This window comes from Pollicipes pollicipes, unplaced genomic scaffold, assembly GCF_011947565.3.
Source record: "Pollicipes pollicipes isolate AB1234 unplaced genomic scaffold, Ppol_2.1 Scaffold_4219;HRSCAF=4965_pilon_pilon_pilon, whole genome shotgun sequence".
NCBI lineage: Eukaryota > Metazoa > Arthropoda > Thecostraca > Pollicipedomorpha > Pollicipedidae > Pollicipes > Pollicipes pollicipes.
The window spans coordinates 12,052,715-12,069,357 of record NW_023596448.1 but is presented as its reverse complement, the minus strand read 5'-3'; the positions used below and the strand labels follow the sequence as shown (position 1 = coordinate 12,069,357).

Genomic DNA, 16,643 nt, shown 5'->3' with positions numbered 1-16,643 from the left:
CGATAAAGTTCCGCTGATAAATTAAAGGGATTAAACATGCGGTGATACACCAGCGAGATGCTAAAACCAAAGCAGCGAATACTCCTCCCGGCGGCCACATCTTGACAACGCACGCTTGGGCTGAAAGCCAGGGAGGTACGGACTCTTTACCCTTTTTGGAGCTCAAAGTCAACTACGGAGCACAGTGTCACCCAGACAGGAGAATATGTGAATGCATTCTTATAAGAAGTCAGCGACAGTCGATTTACGGCTCTCTTCGGCGTGAGCGACACGTTCGAGACAGATTTTTATGAGACGAATAGTTATCTTCGAAACATTGCTCCACGACTTCAGCAATGTCACAAACCCGACCTTAACCTTGTAATCGGCACTTTCTATGGACGTGTTGGCAGAGCTCGCATCAAAGGGTCATATCTCGCTCGCATATCACATTTCTATGGGGTTTTGAACTGAAACAGCCATCTTGAAGATCATTTGTGCAGTTCAAAGCCCTGTACTTCTGAAGACCAAGCCCCTTAGTTTCTAAGCTTCAGACCCGCTAAGATGTGCATGCTATTGCGGGGAGACCACTTAAAGGTCACCCAGGCATCCCTGACACTGACATCTGGCGTGCGTGAGCACGATTTCCAGATATAACGGCCGTCAATTAGCTCACATTCAAGGTTGTGCAGGCTACGCAACGTATTCAAACAATGATGCATTGAGGGACGTATTTACTAAACAGAGCCATTGCGTTGTCTGGAGCTATCGTTTCCACCTGAAGTTGTACCAATAGCAACAAGTGGGCTTTTTTCATGATTGTAATGTTTGCTTCGCTATCTTCAAATGTTGAACATCCCTTTTAATCCACCACGGTTCTGGAATGCCCGGAACATGGGACATGGCCTTTCTCGGATTATAATATGCGGTTATGTAACTGGACAAATGTGGCGGCGTTTGCTACTTGGCATTATCCGATGAAATCCAGGCCCACCGACAAAAGCCAGAACACGGGGGGGAGGGCGGCAAGGAGCTTAGCTTTTTGGTTGTCGACAGCATGCCAAGGAGAGTCAATGGCACCAGCTCCGCACAGATGTACCACAGGTACCGCGAAGAGATTGTCAATCAGGCACTCCTTTCGGTCCGTTTGTTTGTGAATTTTGCTGCAGCACTTGCATCAGCAAGAGATCGTTTGGGGGGATCAAAGTTGAGTGAAGTTGTCGCACAAGGACTAGGAAACCCAGCAGTTTGATGCATTGTAGTGCTGCGTTCAGGCTCGTGTAGGACGTGAGATGTCATTCAAGGGATCAGCAATACTGTTTTACTTCTAATGCTGCAGGAATCGGTGAAGTTTGACGGTTCGCTTCACGCCAAAATATTCTTAGGCATAAGCTATTCAAGCAAAGACACTGTGTTGGCGAAAACAAGACGCTGAGCCAGCTTATCAACATGTTTACCGCGCATAAATCGGGTAAAACAGGCTGGGCGTCACAACAGGAGCGTTGGCTCCTTTCAGAGCCGCGCTTTTTTGGCAGTAATGAGCTGGAAGGCATCTTCCCTCTTCGTGGAGCGTGGTGTTCCCTCATGTACATTGTTTGGCTCAATAAAAACGAGCAAAAAAAACCCGCCTTGGCTTTTCTATTTCGCGAACCGCAATTTAGAAGAGGAAAAATGCGCAGACAAACGTTTTATCTGTTAGTGCATATCTCCAACTAGAATACAAATGTATCCGCCGCAGGACTTCGGTTTTAGTTATGCTACAAAGAATAAAGGAGTGGAAGGCAACCGTTCAAGGGGCCTCCCAGCAAAGTTGTCCTTGCAACTACATGACAACAAGACCCGAGCGTTGCAAGCCATGCTGCGGGCAAGTAAGCCAGCCATAGCAAAGTACACGCCCGTGATACCGAGTGCAAAGCAAGCCTTGGCAATCAGCGAATTCAGGAATCAAACAGTATTTCGTGCACACAGATAGGCACATGTGCTATGAATCATCCGCCGCGTCCATGTCAAGAGTCTTTCTGGCCACGGTGCGCCGATGGCGCCACCTAGCGCGACAGCGCCACCCATAGCACGACGGCCGCCTGGCTGAGCGCCCGACGGCTATGGCGAAATGGACGTGTCGTGCCGTGTCGTGGATTGATGTGCAACAGCCTGAATTCATATCGGACCATGCAGATATGTCAAGCCTCTCTGAAATTCTGTGTGCAAGCAACAGTGCATGATATAGGGCCAAATGTTTATCACGGAACATCTGAATGTCCACGGCACTACGAGTCACGCCGGTGACGGTGGTGGCGTCGGGCTGGGTGTGAGCGGAATAGATACCAACACGTCGTCGCTGTGTCTAACGAAGCATATCTGCCCTTGTTCTCTCACTGTTGTTTGATCCCTCATCCTCGCAGCAACCGGTCTGTGCAGGTCAAGTTACATGCACTAGCCATGAGTGGGCTTAGGTGCCTCTGGTGGGGCCCCGTTCGAGTGCCGAGCACCCACCCCGTGTAGGGGTTCCTGTGCGGCTAAGTTTCGGTGGATGGGCTCCCAGGTCCATCTAGCCTTCCCCCATAGTTTCCGCCCAACATTGTGCACTGGCATTCATCTCATAGCTCTGAAATATCTTCCCTCCGAAGGGCTGTAATCCAAACGAAATGAAACCAAACCACAAACGTCAGGCAGAAAGGGAGGTCAGCCGATCACAGCATTTCGTATCAATGCTCTAATGTCCAAGCTGTAAAGCGCGCGTCCAGATGGGTGGTGGAATGCGACGCGCTCTAATGGGGGGGGGGGGGGGGGGGCGTGGTTTAAGCTCCTGATGTATGCAAGCTAAGAGAGCTACAGGAACTTAATTCACATTCGCAGGGTGTCCACAGGGCCATTTGTGTCAAATTTAGAATTAGTTCATTGTAATCATCCGGTCAGACAATGTTAAACAGCATTCACCTCCAGATGGGGGGCTGAGGTGCTCTTAGATCTCCTTACGCAGCCCGTCTTGACCGTGGTAAGTAGGTATAACACTGTCACTGGGTTCTTATCAGGTCAATCACCTTGTTTGACTCTTAAAGGTTGAAAATTACAACAAACCTTGAAATAATATTTGATTTCTAACTTACAATCGGGACCGCGTACGGACGTCTGGGGTGTACTCCTAAGCACCATGAATATCTGTGTGCGCCCTCCCTATTGCAGTACATGTTATCAGGAAATGCACCCGCCACGGCACCTCCGTCAGAATGATCGGCAGCTGAGTCTCCAAATCAGTTGCAACAATTATTTCGCGAATAAAAAAGGTGTCTTTGGCACACAATATATATTGCTCCATAGAATTGCAACGATGAAGGAGCGATTCAACTGCTACGTGCAATACAAGGTCAATGGTCCGCGGCAAAAAGTGCCAGCGAAAGAGGTTAATAGTGCAGACAGCTGTGAGGCGCTTCAGAACAGCGGGCGACACGAAAAATGCAAAAACGCATGGTCGTTGTGGGTAAAACATATTCACCGCCCGCAGCGACTTTGAGACGGACTGAATCATCTGATAAAATCGTGACATATGTTGGTAAATACCGTGTGGTTTTTGCTACCCTCAATCTAATACATGTATTTAAATAAACGCTTGCGTCACAAGGTGCGCAAGCTGGCACACTGATTTATTTATGAATTACAACACACGCAACGTGAACACACGGTAAACACACTACTTTAAAATATAAATAAACCTAACACGCCTTGAGACGTGCAAGCTAATGAATCCACCACTTTAGCCTACCGACAAACAAACACGTCTCGAGATTTACCAGCTAAAGCATCCTCCGAATGCACCGCTATATTCTCACGTAACAACGCGTGTCAGAAATAGACCTATCCTTGCTGGGACAACGTTAACAGGCAATACCAACTCTATTCAGACTCCGTTTAGGTGCTCATACTGCAAGATATCCTTTCGGCATGCTATTGGGGCCTGCTTGATTCCATAGACATGGACAGCACTACTTCTATCTACGTTCTGAGCTATACGCCCGCAAAAATGGGGGACTACATCGAGAGGGTTTTCAGGGTCACCTAGGCATTCATGACGCCATTATAACATCATTCAATTCCTGCCATTCCATAAGTCATGCAGCTAATCAAGGCCGCGAGAATATCATTGTCGAGCCGTTCATATCGGGCGTTCGTGATCATGATTTCCAGATCCAACGGCGGTCCACCGACTTTCCTTCATTGTTGTGCAAGGCACGATGACGTTATTAGACAATGACCTAACGAGATACATACTTATTAAACAGGGACGTCGTTTATTCTAAAGCAAACTTTTCTACTCAAAATTACACCAATAGTTGAAGCCGGGCTCTTTTCATCATATTTGATGTTTGTTTCAATATCTTCAATAGTGGAACATCCTTTCAGTCTACTGCATGCCAACCTCAAGAAGATGGATTTGTGAAATTAAACACACACAGACTGCCAATAACAAACAAAGATCGTTTAGTAAAGCAGCCGAAATGGGGACCGCCTACTAAGACCTACAGAGACAGGCTGCCTATTAAAATGCAAACAAAGAGGCAGACCGCCTACTAAAATACACAGTCAGAGGCCGCAGAGCAATACCAGCACACAAGGACCGCCTAGTAAAATAGACAAATGTACATCTCCTGAACAGGTCAGCTCGTTGCTACTTTTATAATTTAACCATCTAGAATAAGTAATTACGACATCATCTCCATAACTCGATATAAGACATTCACGTGTCTGCTCCTCTCCAGGCGAGTGTCTGCTCTTCTCCAGGCTGGTGTGCGCTGCCCTCCTGGCTCGTGTCCGCACTCTCCAGGCTAGTGTCCGCTGCTCTCCAGGCTAGTGTCCGCTGCTCTCTGTGGTAGTGTTCGCTGCTCTCTGGGGTAGTGCCCGCTTCTCTCCAGGCTAGTATCCGCTTCACTCCAGGCTAGTGTCCGCTGCCCTCCAGGCTAGTGTCCGCTGCTCTCTGGGGTAGTGTCCGCTGCTCTCTGGGGTAGTGCCCCGCTTCTCTCCAGGCTAGTATTCGCTTCACTCCAGGCTAGTGTCCGCTTCCCTCCAGGCTAGTGTCCGCTGCTCTCCAGTCCAGTGTCCGCTGCTCCACGGGCTAATGTCTGCTCCTCTCCAGAATAAGTAAACGTGGACAAATGCAACAGCAACGGCCACCGCATCCAATTCTCCATTTCAACGGATGAAACTGGCTTGTTCAAAAAATGAGAATGGGTAATTCAAAAAGCAAGACAGGTTTTCAAAGAATGAGAATGGCTTAGGGTTAAACGGAGGTTAAGGAATCAATCTGGCGAGCTCCAACAGGTGAGGCCTGTTTAGTTCAAGGGGATGAAACTGGCCGGTTGATGATCAAACACCTTGCCCAGCCAACACATGCCTGGCTGGGAACGGACCCACATGTTTCGATGGCCACGAAGCTTGCCGACGCGACCGGCGGTTGTGCCGAGCTGCACGCGACGCACCCTGCGGATCACCAAGTGGGAGATCTACCATGAGGGTCAGACTAACCTCGACCTGACCGCTGCAAACCTCTACCTCCACCGCTCGGCCCACCTCGACCGACAGCCACTGACAGGGAAGGTCGCAAGCCACAGCGGTGCCCACTGCGAGAGCCGGCGCCCGGCAATGGTGGTGCCGGACACGAATCCCGCTGTTCGTCAGTTCTACGGGATGCTCAACAATGAACAGGGCTCTACAAGATGTTAAGCAACATTCAACCTGATTGGCCTGCGTAATATTACAGCTCTGCTGCCAATTCAACAGTAAATGAGTTTGTAAGTTGTTCAGTACATTAGCGAGGAACATTATTCACAGAGAAAAGATAACGGTATTACCCTTATTCCTCGGATAATGAGACCAAGGAGAATGGAGATGTAGTTGAATTGATATTTCGGCAACATGTCTTTATGGAAACAATAGCAGAAGTGAATTATTATATCTCCATTCAACTATATCTCCATTATCCTGGTTTTTTTTCCAGGGGGTAAAGTTAAAACTGCTGTCTTATTTATGGAAATGAGTTTGTGCTTGTCCTGAACTTTATGGGGGATCAGGCACGTGAAATGCACAGCCTGATGTGGTTTATCTAACTATTACAAATAACAAAAGAAGGTTAATCGTGTCCGGTGTATGCTGCGAAGTCCGTTTCCGTAAATTGCATATCATAGCTGAATATATTTACCCAAAGTTCGACCGGTTGCAGCCGATGATGCTCAAGTCACCATCCACCACTGATCAGAAACTTTAAGGGCTTGTAGCAGTTGCGGCCCACTGGAAATGTGTGTTCTGTATTCGCTTATTTACCAAATTAATGATATTGAAGGGCTTGTTCTTGTTCGCTATTCTCTGCTATGCTCGCTCGCGAGATCTTAACTCGACATATGCGTGTATTTTTTTTTTGGGGGGGGGGAGAAATGAAGACCAAAGTGATTCCATTTGGGGACCGATTTTCCTTCATGCACTGCAATAATCGCAGGATTTTACTTTTGAATTTATTTTGTTGTGGTAGTTTTGCACGGAACTAGCAATTTATTCTTTAGGTACATAGGTGTTCAGACAACATTGAGATAACATGCCAGCCAGTTGTTGAAAGTCGGAACACTTAATACAATCGTGTCAAATGTCACCTGTGGAGTTCCAGGAGTTTGCAAGGTGAAGAGAGGTCCAGGTGAGCAGGCAAAGTTCAAAAAGTCTTCTGAGAAAACAGACCTAGAAAATGCCTTCTTGCGGCTTGCAGGCAATTAGTTAATCTTAAGGCTGCATGCCCACAGCGCCACAAACCTAATTAACCCTAGAGGTACCACTGTCGCCAAACGTTCAAAACCTTACCTTTTCTGTGGTCTTCACTCTGGCCTAAACTCGATCCACGCCCAACCCACCCACCCCTCACCCTCTAGAATTCAATTTAATTCTGAAAACTGCAGTCATTATTTACTAACTAAATCAATTGGAGTTGTCTGACCTAATCAACTGCGCCAGCCGAGTTCTATTGGAAAATGTGTGGAAAACATGCGTTGCTGTGGCACAAGGTTTTCGTACTCTAGTGGTGGCTTACCTTCTCCACAGCACAATAATAAATAAACATGACACGTTTTGGTGACAATCGTTGCTTTAGTAAATTTTTCATTGTGAATAAAAAGAGAAATAGCCATCTATTTTTTTGCGCGGATTTTCGTGCTGTGTCCTGAAGACGGTAGTGTAGCTTCCTATATCACTGTCTTTGTGGGAACATCAAATGTAACTAAACCATTGCTTCATTTATGACAGGGGATGCGAAAAGTTATTTGTTGATACACTTAAGCGTACCGTTTCACCACAAATGAAGTGTATGCATTGACGTCCAGCTGACAGGTAGCGGTGCCGCAAAAACGTAACCTGGCAAGCACTTGATATCGATATCAGTGACAGACCATACACACCGCACCGACAAAACATCGTCTCGCTCTAATCGGGGGGAGGGGGAGGGGGAGGGATGCTGGCCACGTGACCACCGCCTTCCAGCGCACCGCGTTCGTCCCGGCGGCCAGTTAAACGCTTTACGGGCCGGGATGGACCGCGTTGCCTGCCAGCGTAGATAGCCGCCTGGAAGGCGGGCCGCCGCTACTGGCCGCCACCGGCAGCCCAAACAGGTCGACAGCATGCCCCTGGGGCAGGGTCCAGCTGCGAGCCGACGGTCGCCACCGCCCGGGGCGACTGCCGGGGGCGATATACGACAGGACACCGCTTGCGGAACGTGCTTTTGTTCCTCGCCGTGTGATGAGATGTGGTTGGCTCTCAAATGTGCCAGGTGGGGACCGTAACGCTTGGGTGGAGCACACCGGATGTTACGTTATGATAGTGGAGTGCAGGGCGGAACTATGTTGCCTCAAAGGTCTCGGGCGGCATTTGCCATATCGGAAAACCAAACACGGGTGTTTTTTTCTTTTCATGCTGTTGCTTGTGAAATGTAGTCTGATTTTTCTGGCGGCTAGAACACAATGCGTCTCGAAGTTCTCTGGAGTGAATATGCTAGGCGCTCGCGTATGCAAATGGGTATTCTTGACCACATATTTATATCCTTCGACGCTACAGAATTTAATTGATGCCTAGAAATAGGCATGTAGAGCTTGACTGAAAATGAACGTGTAGGTATAGACACGTGGAACTCAAAAGTAAAGAACGCTTGGCTTTTACCCTTAACTCAACACATATCTCACCAGATGTCGGGCTTATTTATCTTAATTCTGACTGATTGTGCAAGAGGAGGGATCAGTGGGACAAGAGGGATCGGCGAAAGGACCATGACGTAGGAATGCAAACGGAAGAGCAGAATTTTGGCGGTCCAAATTTCCCGCTCAATTCTATAAAAAGGTGTGGGTTATTACAGTGTTGCATATTTTAAACAGCCCAACAAAACCTTGCCCCTTTGTTGTACCTGGCACGCCCAGCCACAAACATCTACGCACATCACCCGCCGACCTAGCACCGCGGCCGCCCCGACGACCTAGCACCGCGGCCGCCCCGACGACCTAGCACCGCGGCCGCCCCGACGACCTGGCACCGCGACCGCCCCGGCAAGAATTTTTTAGGGCTGGTCATCGAATGCTGTCAGGTATCTCTGACGTCACAAAGCCGTTCCATGATGTAATCAAACAATTATGGAAAACGCCTGATGCGTATTTATCCCCGAAAATCTCGCCCACAGGTTTTTACTCCCATCACAATTAAAATTGCTGCTTCACCACAATAACTCTAGGTTCGCTGAAATCGCTACTTCTTTGTCGCACATCGCGCCTGCCAAGACCTTCTTTACCGGTTACTGTCACAGAAACTTCGTTCCAACCCAATAAGTCCTCAGCTGCCCCAAGCAAAGCACAGGTGACAGCGAGTTTCCACAACAACCTCTTAGCAACACGATCAGAGAGCACTTGCCGTCTCGACTCGAAGTGACCTACCTCGCCTCACGTTTTGTGTATATCGTTTTGGCTTAGGAGACAGAAATTGGGACAAAATTAATTGGACAATCAGAAGGGCCACTTTCATCACCACAATTCACACCCTGATCACCAACTGGATCAGTAAGCCAAAGCGGCCAGTTCACCAGAAAGGCTGATGCATCATCAGTGATGCCAGTTAAATTCGGGTATATTAAACCAACCAAAGATCGGGGTCAAAACGTCCGGTTACAGCTGGAAGGGCATGAACAATCACCAAAACGGGTGTTGGTTGGGAATCACGTACCGGGTGACGGTTAAGTGGAGAGAACATGTGCACTCTCGATCTTGGCTGCGTGCGCTCACTATTTGACTTATGACTTGGATGGTGTACCGCTGGTGGCGGCGGCTGTTCAATGTCAGGGAGGTCAATGGGCGAGGGGGCCGTGTCATGGCACCGTAACGCTTGCCCGTATTGCGGTTCGTTGAACATTTTCCATAAAGTTCCGCCTAGAAAAACAGTTTCACGATAGCAAGTTGAAGTCAGAGCACACAACAAATCTGCTTTGCGTGAGCTCTGACCTACAAATCATCGAATCAAAAAGGCTTGAAAGAAAATTATGACAAAAATGGAATTTGCCGTCCAAGTACGAAGATGGCCCGCAGCATAGACCGCCGGTAGGGTAATGGGGCCAACGAGTCACACAGGCTGCCGGGTCCGCATTTTAGGGTCCGGGCCCAAGAGGCCGTAAAGAGTCCCTTGTTGGGTACTGGTGCCCGTAACTGGCAGGACCCTTCCATGTTCTTATTGTGGCCCATTTCACTGTCCTTTTTCGCATTTCCATTTCATCTCAGGGAAGAGAACCTCGACCAACAAAAGTGGTTCTCCAACATTCAGGGTCCCGTCCTGTTCCTCTCCAACAACGTGCTTCCCTTGTCGACTAGGAGCCCTTTGCCGACACAGGTTCCCATGCCAATGACTCTATGCCTCCACTAACCTCGACACAGTGGGAGTCACCTTGTTTCAGGGGTCCCGGCCATCACAGGAGGCCTTCACTAGCAATCGCGTACTCTGGCCTTGCCTTTGCTTTGTAAATAAACTCGCAGGACCCAGGCCGGCTGAGAGCCCAGCGTTCAGTATTGGTGATCTCGGATTGATATCAAACCCTTCGTGTTCCCGGGGAACCCCGATAGGCGCAACAAGTCCCTTTGACTCACCTTTGGGAGCCATCGGCATGGGGTCGTTGTAACTCCCAGCGTCAGTAAGTATAGAACCAAGCAGGGGCTCAATTTTTGTAAATTATTGGCGGGGCCAACCGAAGGCCCGACAACCTATCCCTCCCCATATTTTCTTGCCGGATTCAGCTCGCTTTCTTGTGAAAGACAAGATTTCTTTTAAAAATTACGGATAGTTTATCAAAAAGCGTTAACTGAAGTAGCATAGTGGTTACGCAATGGTGGATCCACGGTGCGGCCACTGGACGCACTCGCGTATTCTGATCGGCAAGTGAAGACGTCGCTTTGGAAGCCACCTTAGGGCGCCGAAGGCCATCTTCTATGGCGATCATGGAAGGCGGCACGTGTTTTGGTTGTGGGGACGGGGATTAGGGCTAGCCACGAAGAACCTAGGTCATGCCCGTATTCCAGAGATTTTTCACTTTAACTTCACAAACCATTGCATGTCTTATGACCTCAGGCGTGTGAAGATTATTGCATCGCTTATCAGCTCAGCTGTCACGGATTGCATTTGGTGGTAAAAGTAACCACGATTTTTTGTTACCAGGGTAGGGAGAATTCTGGTGTCAATAGGTTCCTCTCTACACACTAGAAACATACGTCTTTATGGGAGGCAAACATCCGGCAACACTAACGGATCTATCTACCGGGTTTGGGGCCAAGCCATCGGGCTGAATTACACACCCTACTCCAATTTCCTTTTGGTCCTTGAATAGGTCTAAGAGCTCACCATCATCCCGCTGCATTCCAGCCAAAAACATTGGGGGCAGGCAAACATTGGGGTACCTAACTCATCATTGGGGGGAGGGCCAGGGCCCTCACAACAGAATACGAATCGACATCCGTGGAATCAACTATGATGACGCGCCAAGGAAATCAGCCTGCTATTGTTTCACATTTACTCAGAGTTTCTGTAAGTTCGTAAGCATTGGATCGAGGACCGATTAGCAGCCTCCCGATCTACACTACCGACACCTCCCTGGCTGTCCCAGCACCCAGTTTCTAACCTTTATCTCATTCATCTCATCTGTGATACAGCCGTGGGATCTGACCACGTCTTGTTTTGATCCTGACAAAAATGACGCCATTTAATGGGAATTTGCAAGTTTGACAGGCGAGAAGGACAAATTGGCATTACAGATTATACAGAGTCGTTTTGATTTTTTCTTCAAAAGTCAAGGGTCTCAGCCTCTTTTTTTACAAGCCTTTTTCTACAAAAAAGGCGATTATCACTGACAGCTGCAACTGTGACAGCCTTTCAGAAAGATCCTAGCAGTTGGACAGATGAAATTCTAAAAGTGACCCTATTACTTTAAATTATAGCAGAGTGCAATATTCGAGTGCGGTTGATTAATACACTATTTATAAAAGACGATAAAAAAGACCATGTTCTATGAGCGTGTGGGTCGATATGACCATTAACTAGTGCACTATCTAGTCGCTTATCAAGTCTGGACATTGACTTTTTTACATTTCGCCATTGTCTATTTCAGTTGTTTTCAGTGCTTTTTTCAGTGGTTTTCAGTGGTTTCAGTGGTTTGACATTTTGGTCTGGAGTCTTTCTCCAAGTGTTTCTCTGTTTCATAGTTTGTCATGTAGCAGATCGCTATTTAAACGTCTCGCTTTTGCTACATGTCACCATGTTGCAGTCTGCCACTTAGCCGATTTGACTTTATGACGTGCTGACATTTTTGCTCGTCGCCAATGTAGCTGTCTCCATATATCAGTCAACAGAAACTCATTGGGCAAACTGCGCTCTAATTTTTGTAAAGACGTCAACTTAATAAGGTGCTTCGGTTTTCTGTTCCTACGAAAAGAAGGGACACAGAGCGGACAGGACCATGCTAACAAGGCTGGGCATCCAAAGATGCACGAGTTGCGCTTCGTAGTTGTGACATATTAATGACTGTTTTATTAGTGGCCATGGGGTGTGCTGAATCGTAATGCCTTATCGGGGGGACTGCCATGGGCATAAAGTACTGTTCGGTGAAGTTTCTCCCATCTACTTCCATTACAAAAGGGTGCCAAGGAATGGAAACGACGCATGTTGTGTGGTGGGTTCCAGAGTGGTAGCATTCTTGTATTGTTAATTATTTTATTTGAAATATTTGACCATGGGCACTGCTTGAAAACGTCAAATTTTTACAGTAGACATGGATGGTTATTAACGTTGTTTAACCAGTTCTTCAGCAGCAGCAAATCGCTCATTAAACGGCGAGCAGTGGTTTTTCTTTAGCAAACGAATCACAAACGAATTACAAACGGATTGGTGCTGACTGTTTCCAGATCAGGTCAACGTATGGCACGATCGCAGTCACGGGGGAGCTGGGCTAGGGGTAGAGGTAATGAGCACGGGTGAAGGAATGCGGGTGTACGCGTACGGAGTTGAGAGCTGGAAACATGATGGTTATGCGGCGTTTGTCATTACGCCTTAAGTGACGTCGCGGTGGTTTCAACTTGCAGATATGAAGAGAGTGTTGCCAGCGATGCGCAGAAGATGGGCGCTGTTTACTCTCCGTCGATTGAGAGATCCAACCGGTTTGGTGCGTGAAGTCTATGCGTCAGCCCGACACACAAGTGGAGAAGACAACTCTAACGGCTTTGTAATGTTTATACATATTGCTCTCACACCACACACAGGGCCCACCACACACATTTTACACACTAGCTTGCTCCATTGCAGTCCGAGTGAACTGTGGTATATTAATGTGAGACAGGCATTCCCAAAAAAAACTCAGTGGCAGAACGTAGTTATTCGTATTCCGATGTGGGAGCCAATGCAATGGTTATGGGATTGGTCACCGATATAATTTTTAGATGCATTATTACCTTAGGATCCATCTTTTTCTGAAACTTTCGAGGCATACATTCATAACAGTAAAGGGACGCTGAAGCTCCGCAAAAGAAACCGGTCATGGTTGCATCAGCCCGTTGCCGTGCATGTATAAATACCTGGCGGTGCCTGGCGAAGTCTGGTACCTGGCGCGGGCCGCGAAGTGGCCTCATCGCTCTGTGCAACTGCTGGCACGTCGCGCTGTGTTGCATCCTTCACAGGAACCGCTCCATCACATCATGCACCGCCTCTCAGCTCTGGCTTTGACGATTGTGCTAGTGTCCTACTGCCAGGCGGCAACACGTGTGGCACGTGCTGAAGCATCTTATCCAGCGTCACTTGTTACCCACCCAGGTGAGACGGCCCTGGATGAATTCACCGTCGTTTTCAAAGCACTATTGAGCCAACCAGTGCCCTGCTGGTTTAGTGCCGACTCCGCACGCCGTATAAACGCCTGAGCGCGAGCCCGACATTGTGACACGCATGCACCGCATCTTATTGGTATTATTACTACCTTATCATTCTATTATATGTGCCGCATCGGCCGACGGCAGACTGAAGAAGGGGCACCCAGTGTAAATGCTTCAGCGATGTGGGAAGTTGTGAAAGTTGACCAATGATTGCAGCTTTTGTGTCCACTTGGAGAGTGGCTCCCCCTGGCTTGCGCTCCAGCCACTTCTTGATTTTGCTTTGTTCGCGCCCGCCCTCCTCCCCCGCCCCCTATGGAAAACTGAGGCTTTTGTTTGTTGGATTAAGCCATTGCAAACATGAAGCACGCAGAATAAACTTGACTAGTTACGGTTTATGGTGGAGAGGCCTTTGTATTTAAAACATGTAATAACATGTAATAAGTAATATATACTGTTGGGCGCTGGCGCTGGCGAGCCTGATCGTGCTGTGTGATGCCTGGGTGTTCAACGTCTTTCCGTCCCTTGCGTGCCAATGCATCTACGTAAATCACCTAAGGATCTTCCCCAGTGACTTTTCAAGATGGTGTTGCGCCATTTTCGTGACTTCATTCCACTGTCGGTGAATTTCCACATCGCAAGTGACTTCGGTGGGTGCTCTCGAGCGCTTCTTTGGATTTGTTTGAACAGAAGACCACCAGTGCCCTTGAGCCCCAGTGCACCGAGCTACCTCCAACTCACAATCAAGTGATGTTCCCCGTACGTCGTTTCCTTTTTCACAAAACTGGGAACAGGATCTAACATCAGTCCGAAATTCCCTCTCCCTGGCTTCACTGATAAATATTAAACACAATTTCAGTTTGTTTAACGTTTCCTTCTTTCTTTTTTTTGTTAGTGATATAAGTAACCAAACGGGAGCGTAATATTGCGCTGTCCAACTCGCCCTTTCCCCTTGTTCCACTTTTGTTACGCTCCGTCAAGCTCGCTGACTGACGGCCTCGATCGCGCTGGTATTGCTGGTGATTGGTAATTGATTGTATTGCTGGTGAGTGGTGATTGGTACTTGATTGCATTGCTGGTGAATGGTGATTAGTAATTGATTGTATTGGTGCTGAGTGGTGACTGGTAATTGATTGTATTGCTGGTGAGTGGTAACTGGCAATTGATTGTATTGCTGGCGAGCGATGATTCGTATTTGGTTGTATTGTTGGTGTGTGATGATTGGTAATTCATTGTGTTGCTGGTGAGTGGTGATTGGTTCTTGACTGCATTGCTGGTGAGTGGTGATCGGTAATTGATTGTATTGGTGCTGAGTGGTGACTGGTAATTGATTGTATTACTGGTGAGTGGTGACTGGTAATGCCAGTGAGAGCGGGTTTGCACTGTCCTGCACAGGCGGTGCACATCACGGCGACTATGAAACTACGAGCTGACAATCTATTCCCGGCCCAGGACACGAAGACGAGTGCTACCTTGAAGACTTCCAGAGCTACTTGCCAGTTGGGGCCACGAAGTACTTAAAAGAGTGCGCGGCATATCATTGCGGCATGGATAATGGCGAACTTTCTTTAACATACCAGACGTAAGTATGTTGTGGTTCCCTGCAATGTTGCATAGACCCGCCACAAATCTGTAACGAACGGTCATTTTGAGCCAAATTTTACCAGAGTCTGCCTGTCTCTGAGGTCGTCTGCTGCCGCTGCAGCAACAGTGCGTTGCCACGCACCGGCATGATGGGAACAACCGAGCACAGCATGAACACGGTTCAAAACAAAGAACAAGGCGAAACGGAGGACAGAGCAGGACAGAGACCCGGTGGGAGTGCGGAGCAGGACAAAGGAGAGCGCAAGGGGAAGGATAGTGCATGCCAGCCGGCAGGGTAGGGCAGGAGTGGATTGTTTCATTCAGAGGAGAGGTCAGAGTTTAGAGGTCACAAACAGAGAGTGGAGAAAAGGAGGGGGAGGAAGGAGATCAGAACATGCACGATAGGTAAAGTAAATAGACAGATCAGAGGACAGGAAAGTTCAGTGTCATTCCAACTGTGCTCTGTCCTTCGCTGGTCCGTCCGCCACGCCGCGCCTACAGAGATCACCCCGCGCCGTGCCGTGCCGTGCAGTGTCGTTGGGCCTGCGCCTCACGTACATAACGCATAAACATGCAAGTGATGAGAGCGCATGGGCACCCTTGTGATTTGGGAGCCCGGGCACCAACAGTTTCAACATTTAAGCATCGGAGCTACACGGTGCTTGCAAAGAGCAGTCCAAAAGTTTTGAATGTTTGTGTTGACCCTAACGACAATTTTTGGGGGCTTCACACCACAAGGGCACGATGGAAGTGGAATGCAAACCATATATTGTGTAGAAGGAATGGATCGAAGGAGTTCATACAGCATATCTTTGCGATGAGTGGGTGACACGTGGCGTCTTTTGTATTTCAGATGCGGCAGGGTGGCCCCCAAACCCGACAGCTCATGCACCGATGTCCCGGTCAGCCGTTTCGCCGTGTATCCGGAATGTTGCCTAAAGAGATATAATTGCGAGGTGCTGGGGTAAGTCCTGCCAATGAGACTGTGCTATGTCATAGACTAACCACCATAGCTTTGCAACGGCAGGTGGCTCCCATGGGCATGTCGAAGCGACTGTGCTCTTCGGGGCGCGGGCATGCACGCCACATTTTCGGAAGGCTCATCGTGTGATGACCAGTGTTTGCGAGCATGGAGGTAGGATAGTACGACTATACATATCTGGCGCTAACAAAAATACATTGAAAACGCTCTGACTAGTATTTTTGAGCCGTGAGAGGAGATGCAGCGACACAACGTTCATCTCATAACGGTCATTTTACCATGCATTCCGGCCCCTATACTCATCCAAAGCTTTAACTCACCAATAACCCCAATTTCTCTCCCTCTCCCTGGCAGTATTCCCATCCAAACGTCTGCACAAATCCCAACGAGCGGCGCCTGTGCAAGGCAACGTCTGTAACTGGGTGTCAAAGCAGCTATAATCCCATCGAACGCAGATTCAGAATGTCGCCTTGTGAGTAGGGGGTCAAATTCCGAAAATAAGCAGACGAGTTTCAAAAACTCAACGGGTATAGCCTCCTGTTACTTCATATTGCAAGACGTGGTCCAACACGAACTTCCTTTTGATAAACAGACTTAGATATTGCTTTGGAAGTCAAGAGATGGAGCCTTTCTCCCGGCTTTGGTCCTCGGACCCCATCCAAATAACTTTAAAATGAGCGAAGGTATGCTACGCCAACTTG

General features: G+C 48.3%; 1 long non-coding RNA gene across 1 annotated transcript in view; it reads left to right on the top strand.

Annotated features, from left to right (window-relative positions):
- LOC119095912 (uncharacterized) overlaps positions 1-16,265 on the top strand; it is a 28,297-nt gene extending 12,032 nt beyond the window's left edge. Inside the window, exons 2-3 of the long non-coding RNA XR_005093950.1 lie at positions 14,829-14,958; positions 15,814-16,265. This is a non-coding gene — a long non-coding RNA (uncharacterized LOC119095912). The remainder of the gene's footprint in view (positions 1-14,828; positions 14,959-15,813) is intronic.
- Positions 16,266-16,643: the final 378 nt, after the last annotated feature.